The following is a 7,500-nucleotide window of genomic DNA, read 5'->3' as shown; positions in this document are numbered from 1 at the left end:
CGAAACCACATGCAATACCTCCATCTATGCGAATCTGACAACACTACGTCCGCCATGTCGAGCGCACCACAAAACACAGCGCCATCTGTAGGTCTCCCGCGGCATGACGTCCTGCAACGACGATACCGCCATCTATGAGACGCCAAGCCGACCAAGACATCGATGGGCCCACAGTGCCCATCTTTCGACCCCACCCACAAAGCCTGCGTCCTCTGTCGACCACAGCACCCCAACGCCAGCGCCTCTGCCGCACGAAATCGTGGACCGGCAATCACTCCACCTGCGCCCCACTCCAACCGCCCAACTCGCAACTCCAGCGGATGAACGGCGGACTTTTCCCGCAGTCGCAATGTGCAATCCACCCCTATAACATGCGTTTCATGAAGAGTTATCTCCAATATGCGACATTCCCGCTGTCCCTATACATGAGCTGCGGGCTGTACCAGTTACGAGCTAGAGACGCGACCGCGTTGCTCTCTGTACGAATGCCGATGCTGAGCGGTCAGCTAGGAGGCGCTCCATCCATGTCGGTACCGGTGAGCGTTGCACTCGCAGTCGCAAGAACGTACGGCAAGTATATTACCTGGAAGAGTCAATGACAGTCCACGCCCCCCTGCGTGGGAAGAGTCTTTCTAGGCCATGACCCACCGGAAGGGCGCAGCGTCCCCCACCCCAGACATGTGACGTCACACCATCGGTATTGACGACTAGACTGATTCCTTATAATCATTTGCCATACACCGGTGGAAGCTGCCGAGACGAGTAACTACATAGCGGGCTCGCCGTGTCACTAATGTACAGAGATACAACAGTTTCGACTGGAACCGGATTAAACGTATACACGGCGCTGATTAGTAATAGATAGAGCCATCAGAATACAGATAATGTATACAACTGTCCGTATACATGCTGAAAGACTCTGCTCACAATCACAACCACACGTCAGCCACACACCCTTATCACGCACTACTCTCTGCCTGTAACACGCACACAGACAATATGTAAGCACCAGCATGGAACAACACCCAGTGCATCCTCTCCGCCACATTAGACAATCCACACTGTCATAACCAGACTGGGAGGTCCACTCAGAAAACAGAATATCCCACCCACCCGACAACCACCATTGCTCAGCCAAGCCACCAACACCCACACATGTCCTACACAGGGGTGCACCCAACATCACAATACTGCCTCCTCTCACAGCACACAAACAATGGCAGGAATGAAAGACACAGGTCTGCCACAAGCATGGAATGAGAGCGCCGCCTGTCATGAGCCAAAGGTGCATCCTGACGTGGCAAATCAGATGATGCCGCAGGCATCCACTTACTATAATCACAATCAACAAACCGGCCGCCCCGCCCCGCCCCCCATTAAACCTTTCCTTACAACAATGTGTACCTTAACCTAACCTATATCGTACCGTAACCTAACCTATATCGTACCGTAACCTAACCTATGTCGTACCGTAACCTAACCTATGTCGTACCGTAACCTAACCTATGTCGTACCGTAACCTAACCTATGTCGTACCGTAACCTAACCTATGTCGTACCGTAACCTAACCTATGTCGTACCGTAACCTAACCTATGTCGTACCGTAACCTAACCTATGTCGTACCGTAACCTAACCTATGTCGTACCTTAACCTAACCTATGTCGTACCTTAACCTAACCTATGTCGTACCTTAACCTAACCTATGTCGTACCTTAACCTAACCTATGTCGTACCTTAACCTAACCTATGTCGTACCTTAACCTAACCTATGTCGTACCTTAACCTAACCTATGTCGTACCTTAACCTAACCTATGTCGTACCTTAACCTAACCTATGTCGTACCTTAACCTAACCTATGTCGTACCTTAACCTAACCTATGTCGTACCTTAACCTAACCTATGTCGTACCTTAACCTAACCTATGTCGTACCTTAACCTAACCTATGTCGTACCTTAACCTAACCTATGTCGTACCTTAACCTAACCTATGTCGTACCTTAACCTAACCTATGTCGTACCTTAACCTAACCTATGTCGTACCTTAACCTAACCTATGTCGTACCTTAACCTAACCTATGTCGTACCTTAACCTAACCTATGTCGTACCTTAACCTAACCTATGTCGTACCTTAACCTAACCTATGTCGTACCTTAACCTAACCTATGTCGTACCTTAACCTAACCTATGTCGTACCTTAACCTAACCTATGTCGTACCTTAACCTAACCTATGTCGTACCTTAACCTAACCTATGTCGTACCTTAACCTAACCTATGTCGTACCTTAACCTAACCTATGTCGTACCTTAACCTAACCTATGTCGTACCTTAACCTAACCTATGTCGTACCTTAACCTAACCTATGTCGTACCTTAACCTAACCTATGTCGTACCTTAACCTAACCTATGTCGTACCTTAACCTAACCTATGTCGTACCTTAACCTAACCTATGTCGTACCTTAACCTAACCTATGTCGTACCTTAACCTAACCTATGTCGTACCTTAACCTAACCTATGTCGTACCTTAACCTAACCTGTATTGCGCCTTAACCTAACCTGTATTGCGCCTTAACCTAACCTGTATTGCGCCTTAACGTAACCTGTATTGCGCCTTAACGTAACCTGTATTGCGCCATAATGTAACCTGTATTGCGCCTTAACGTAACCTGTATTGCGCCTTAACGTAACCTGTATTGCGCCTTAACGTAACCTGTATTGCGCCTTAACGTAACCTGTATTGCGCCTTAACGTAACCTGTATTGCGCCTTAACGTAACCTGTATTGCGCCTTAACGTAACCTGTATTGCGCCTTAACGTAACCTGTATTGCGCCTTAACGTAACCTGTATTGCGCCTTAACGTAACCTGTATTGCGCCTTAACGTAACCTGTATTGCGCCTTAACGTAACCTGTATTGCGCCTTAACGTAACCTGTATTGCGCCTTAACGTAACCTGTATTGCGCCTTAACGTAACCTGTATTGCGCCTTAACGTAACCTGTATTGCGCCTTAACGTAACCTGCATTGCGCCTTAACGTAACCTGCATTGCGCCTTAACGTAACCTGTATTGCGCCTTAACGTAACCTGTATTGCGCCTTAACGTAACCTGTATTGCGCCTTAACGTAACCTGTATTGCGCCTTAACGTAACCTGTATTGCGCCTTAACGTAACCTGTATTGCGCCTTAACGTAACCTGTATTGCGCCTTAACGTAACCTGTATTGCGCCTTAACGTAACCTGTATTGCGCCTTAACGTAACCGATATTGCGCCTTAACGTAACCTATATTGCGCCGTAACGTAACCTATATTGCGCCGTAACGTAACCCACATTGCCCCTTAACGTAACCCACATTGCCCCTTAACGTAACCCACATTGCCCCTTAACGTAACCCAACACACGTTGGGCCTTAACCCAACACACGTTGGGCCTTAACCCAACACACGTTGGGCCTTAACCCAACACACGTTGGGCCTTAACCCAACACACGTTGGGCCTTAACCCAACACACGTTGGGCCTTAACCCAACACACGTTGGGCCTTAACCCAACACACGTTGGGCCTTAACCCAACACACGTTGGGCCTTAACCCAACACACGTTGGGCCTTAACCCAACACACGTTGGGCCTTAACCCAACACACGTTGGGCCTTAACCCAACACACGTTGGGCCTTAACCCAACACACGTTGGGCCTTAACCCAACACACGTTGGGCCTTAACCCAACACACGTTGGGCCTTAACCCAACACACGTTGGGCCTTAACCCAACACACGTTGGGCCTTAACCTGCTCTGTAATTGTCATACGACGCGTTAAATTAGTGTAGTGTTGCCTAACTGCAACCCCCGCAATATAGTTTGCTACTCGCACTGCCCGGTCCCCAGTGTATCGCTTCATGTTAAACACCTTGCAGCTATACACTGTAATGTGGATGGCAGCAGGACGTACATGCTCAATGCCCTTTGCAGTTGTTCATTGGCATTTGCAGTTGTTCATTGGCATTCGCATGTGCGAAGCACTTAGCCTACGCTGTGGTACGGCCTGTGTCAACTGTCCGCTGATGTTGTACGTCCAAATCACACACTGTACTGCACATTGGTCCTCATGTACTGAATGATACATCGTGGTACATGTGACCGTACAACGACTGCGCCAACAACGGCGAACCATGCGGTCCAAATGTTGTGCACTCAGCTACGTGTCGTCTCCCTATAAGAGCTGGATTGCAGTGTGGTATGCCCTGGATGGCGATCAGCATGAGCCGTCTGTTGATGTAGTGGCGCGTGTTGTCAGACGTAGTCGTCTCTTCTCACACACCGTGATAGCATGGTGCACTGCGTTCCACATCTGCGACATGCGACAGAGGCCGGTTGACAGTCGTTCGCGCAATGGACATCGCATACGTACGGGGGCCACCTTCCACGTGTTCGCGAAGCGTGCACATGTTGTTGCGTGTATGTGGGCAGACATAGTGTGTCGTGACACCTGACACAGGCATGCAACAATCGTTGAATTTGCAAATGGCGATGGACGCCTACGTTTGCTGGTGACGTTATGCAAATGAACAACTGGTAAACCGTTGTGGTGCGGTTGTTCTCGCTAGAGGTGAATCAGTGATGGCGACGATCGGTTGAGCTACCAACCGGTTGTTCCAGCGATACCCACCATGCCCACGAACGTGAATGGCATCTGGGTGTGAAGCGATACGCGGCGGTGGCTGGGTGGGACCGTCCCCGGCCGGTGAGGGGGGGCCTCCCGGCGTGCTGGCCGCGCGGTGCGTGGGCGCACGCGCTACAGCCGGCTGGTGGGGGCGGCCAGTGGCAGGCGCGCCGGCCGACGGAGGCGGCAGGCGGCGCAGCTGCGCGCCGGCGCACCCTGCACGCGGCGCCGTGCGGCCAAAGTAGGTCCTCGCGGGCCCGGTGCGAAGCGCGGTGGACATCTGCAGTGTGCTGGTCCGATTGAGGACTGTGTGCGCTGAGGATGCGCCGCCGCCCGGCGCTCGGCGCCGCGACGCCGTCTGCTGCTCGGTCGCCTCTGCGGTTCTCGCAGGTGGTTTGTATCGCAGCTGTGCGGACGTGTTGGCGCGTGCGCTGTGCTGGGAGAGTTCGCTTCGGCACCCAAGTGGGGCTTTTGTCCTTCTGTGGCGCTGGCGTTGGAGCTGCCGGTCACCGTAGGTGGCGCGTGTTGTCTCCCGCCGGCAATGCCACGACAGCACGCTCCCGGGCCTCTGTCGGCAGCGGCAAGCTCAGTTGGGAGCACGGGTGGTCGCACCTAAAGCGTCTACTCGCCAAACTCCGGGCGATTGCGCCTCTCTCGAACCCGACCAAGTACTTAGGACGGCGCTGCGCGCCGCCGGGACCTGAGAGGGTTTCGAGGTGTATTGTGCAGGGGAGCTCAGCCTCCTCCTGTTTGCAGAATAATTGAGCGGACGCTTGCGTGTTCGCGCGGGCCCCCGGGACACACTCCCGGGCGGCCGGCTGCTCAGCTCTAGTTGACGCAGCTCCCTGGTTGATCCTGCCAGTAGTCATATGCTTGTCTCAAAGATTAAGCCATGCATGTCTCAGTACAAGCCGCATTAAGGTGAAACCGCGAATGGCTCATTAAATCAGTTATGGTTCCTTAGATCGTACCCACGTTACTTGGATAACTGTGGTAATTCTAGAGCTAATACATGCAAACAGAGTCCCGACCAGAGATGGAAGGGACGCTTTTATTAGATCAAAACCAATCGGTCGGCTCGTCCGGTCCGTTTGCCTTGGTGACTCTGAATAACTTTGGGCTGATCGCACGGTCCTCGTACCGGCGACGCATCTTTCAAATGTCTGCCTTATCAACTGTCGATGGTAGGTTCTGCGCCTACCATGGTTGTAACGGGTAACGGGGAATCAGGGTTCGATTCCGGAGAGGGAGCCTGAGAAACGGCTACCACATCCAAGGAAGGCAGCAGGCGCGCAAATTACCCACTCCCGGCACGGGGAGGTAGTGACGAAAAATAACGATACGGGACTCATCCGAGGCCCCGTAATCGGAATGAGTACACTTTAAATCCTTTAACGAGTATCTATTGGAGGGCAAGTCTGGTGCCAGCAGCCGCGGTAATTCCAGCTCCAATAGCGTATATTAAAGTTGTTGCGGTTAAAAAGCTCGTAGTTGGATTTGTGTCCCACGCTGTTGGTTCACCGCCCGTCGGTGTTTAACTGGCATGTATCGTGGGACGTCCTGCCGGTGGGGCGAGCCGAAGGCGTGCGACGCGCCTCGTGCGTGCTCGTGCGTCCCGAGGCGGACCCCGTTGCAATCCTACCAGGGTGCTCTTGAGTGAGTGTCTCGGTGGGCCGGCACGTTTACTTTGAACAAATTAGAGTGCTTAAAGCAGGCAAGCCCGCCTGAATACTGTGTGCATGGAATAATGGAATAGGACCTCGGTTCTATTTTGTTGGTTTTCGGAACCCGAGGTAATGATTAATAGGGACAGGCGGGGGCATTCGTATTGCGACGTTAGAGGTGAAATTCTTGGATCGTCGCAAGACGAACAGAAGCGAAAGCATTTGCCAAGTATGTTTTCATTAATCAAGAACGAAAGTTAGAGGTTCGAAGGCGATCAGATACCGCCCTAGTTCTAACCATAAACGATGCCAGCCAGCGATCCGCCGCAGTTCCTCCGATGACTCGGCGGGCAGCCTCCGGGAAACCAAAGCTTTTGGGTTCCGGGGGAAGTATGGTTGCAAAGCTGAAACTTAAAGGAATTGACGGAAGGGCACCACCAGGAGTGGAGCCTGCGGCTTAATTTGACTCAACACGGGAAACCTCACCAGGCCCGGACACCGGAAGGATTGACAGATTGATAGCTCTTTCTTGATTCGGTGGGTGGTGGTGCATGGCCGTTCTTAGTTGGTGGAGCGATTTGTCTGGTTAATTCCGATAACGAACGAGACTCTAGCCTGCTAACTAGTCGCGTGACATCCTTCGTGCTGTCAGCGATTACTTTTCTTCTTAGAGGGACAGGCGGCTTCTAGCCGCACGAGATTGAGCAATAACAGGTCTGTGATGCCCTTAGATGTTCTGGGCCGCACGCGCGCTACACTGAAGGAATCAGCGTGTCTTCCTAGGCCGAAAGGTCGGGGTAACCCGCTGAACCTCCTTCGTGCTAGGGATTGGGGCTTGCAATTGTTCCCCATGAACGAGGAATTCCCAGTAAGCGCGAGTCATAAGCTCGCGTTGATTACGTCCCTGCCCTTTGTACACACCGCCCGTCGCTACTACCGATTGAATGATTTAGTGAGGTCTTCGGACTGGTACGCGGCATTGACTCTGTCGTTGCCGATGCTACCGGAAAGATGACCAAACTTGATCATTTAGAGGAAGTAAAAGTCGTAACAAGGTTTCCGTAGGTGAACCTGCGGAAGGATCATTACCGACTAGACTGCATGTCGTTCGATGTGCGTGTCGTGTCGCGCAACACGCTACCTGTACGGCTCGCAGTAGCCGTGCGCCGCGT

General features: G+C 52.1%; 1 non-coding gene across 1 annotated transcript; it reads left to right on the top strand.

Moving 5' to 3' along the window:
- Positions 1-5,506: 5,506 nt before the first annotated feature.
- On the top strand, positions 5,507-7,416 carry LOC124576034. Its single transcript, XR_006972458.1, has one exon. It is a non-coding gene; the product is annotated as a small subunit ribosomal RNA (ribosomal RNA).
- Positions 7,417-7,500: the final 84 nt, after the last annotated feature.

Source organism: Schistocerca americana, unplaced genomic scaffold (genome assembly GCF_021461395.2).
Source record: "Schistocerca americana isolate TAMUIC-IGC-003095 unplaced genomic scaffold, iqSchAmer2.1 HiC_scaffold_243, whole genome shotgun sequence".
NCBI lineage: Eukaryota > Metazoa > Arthropoda > Insecta > Orthoptera > Acrididae > Schistocerca > Schistocerca americana.
This window is presented reverse-complemented; position numbering and strand designations above follow the sequence as displayed.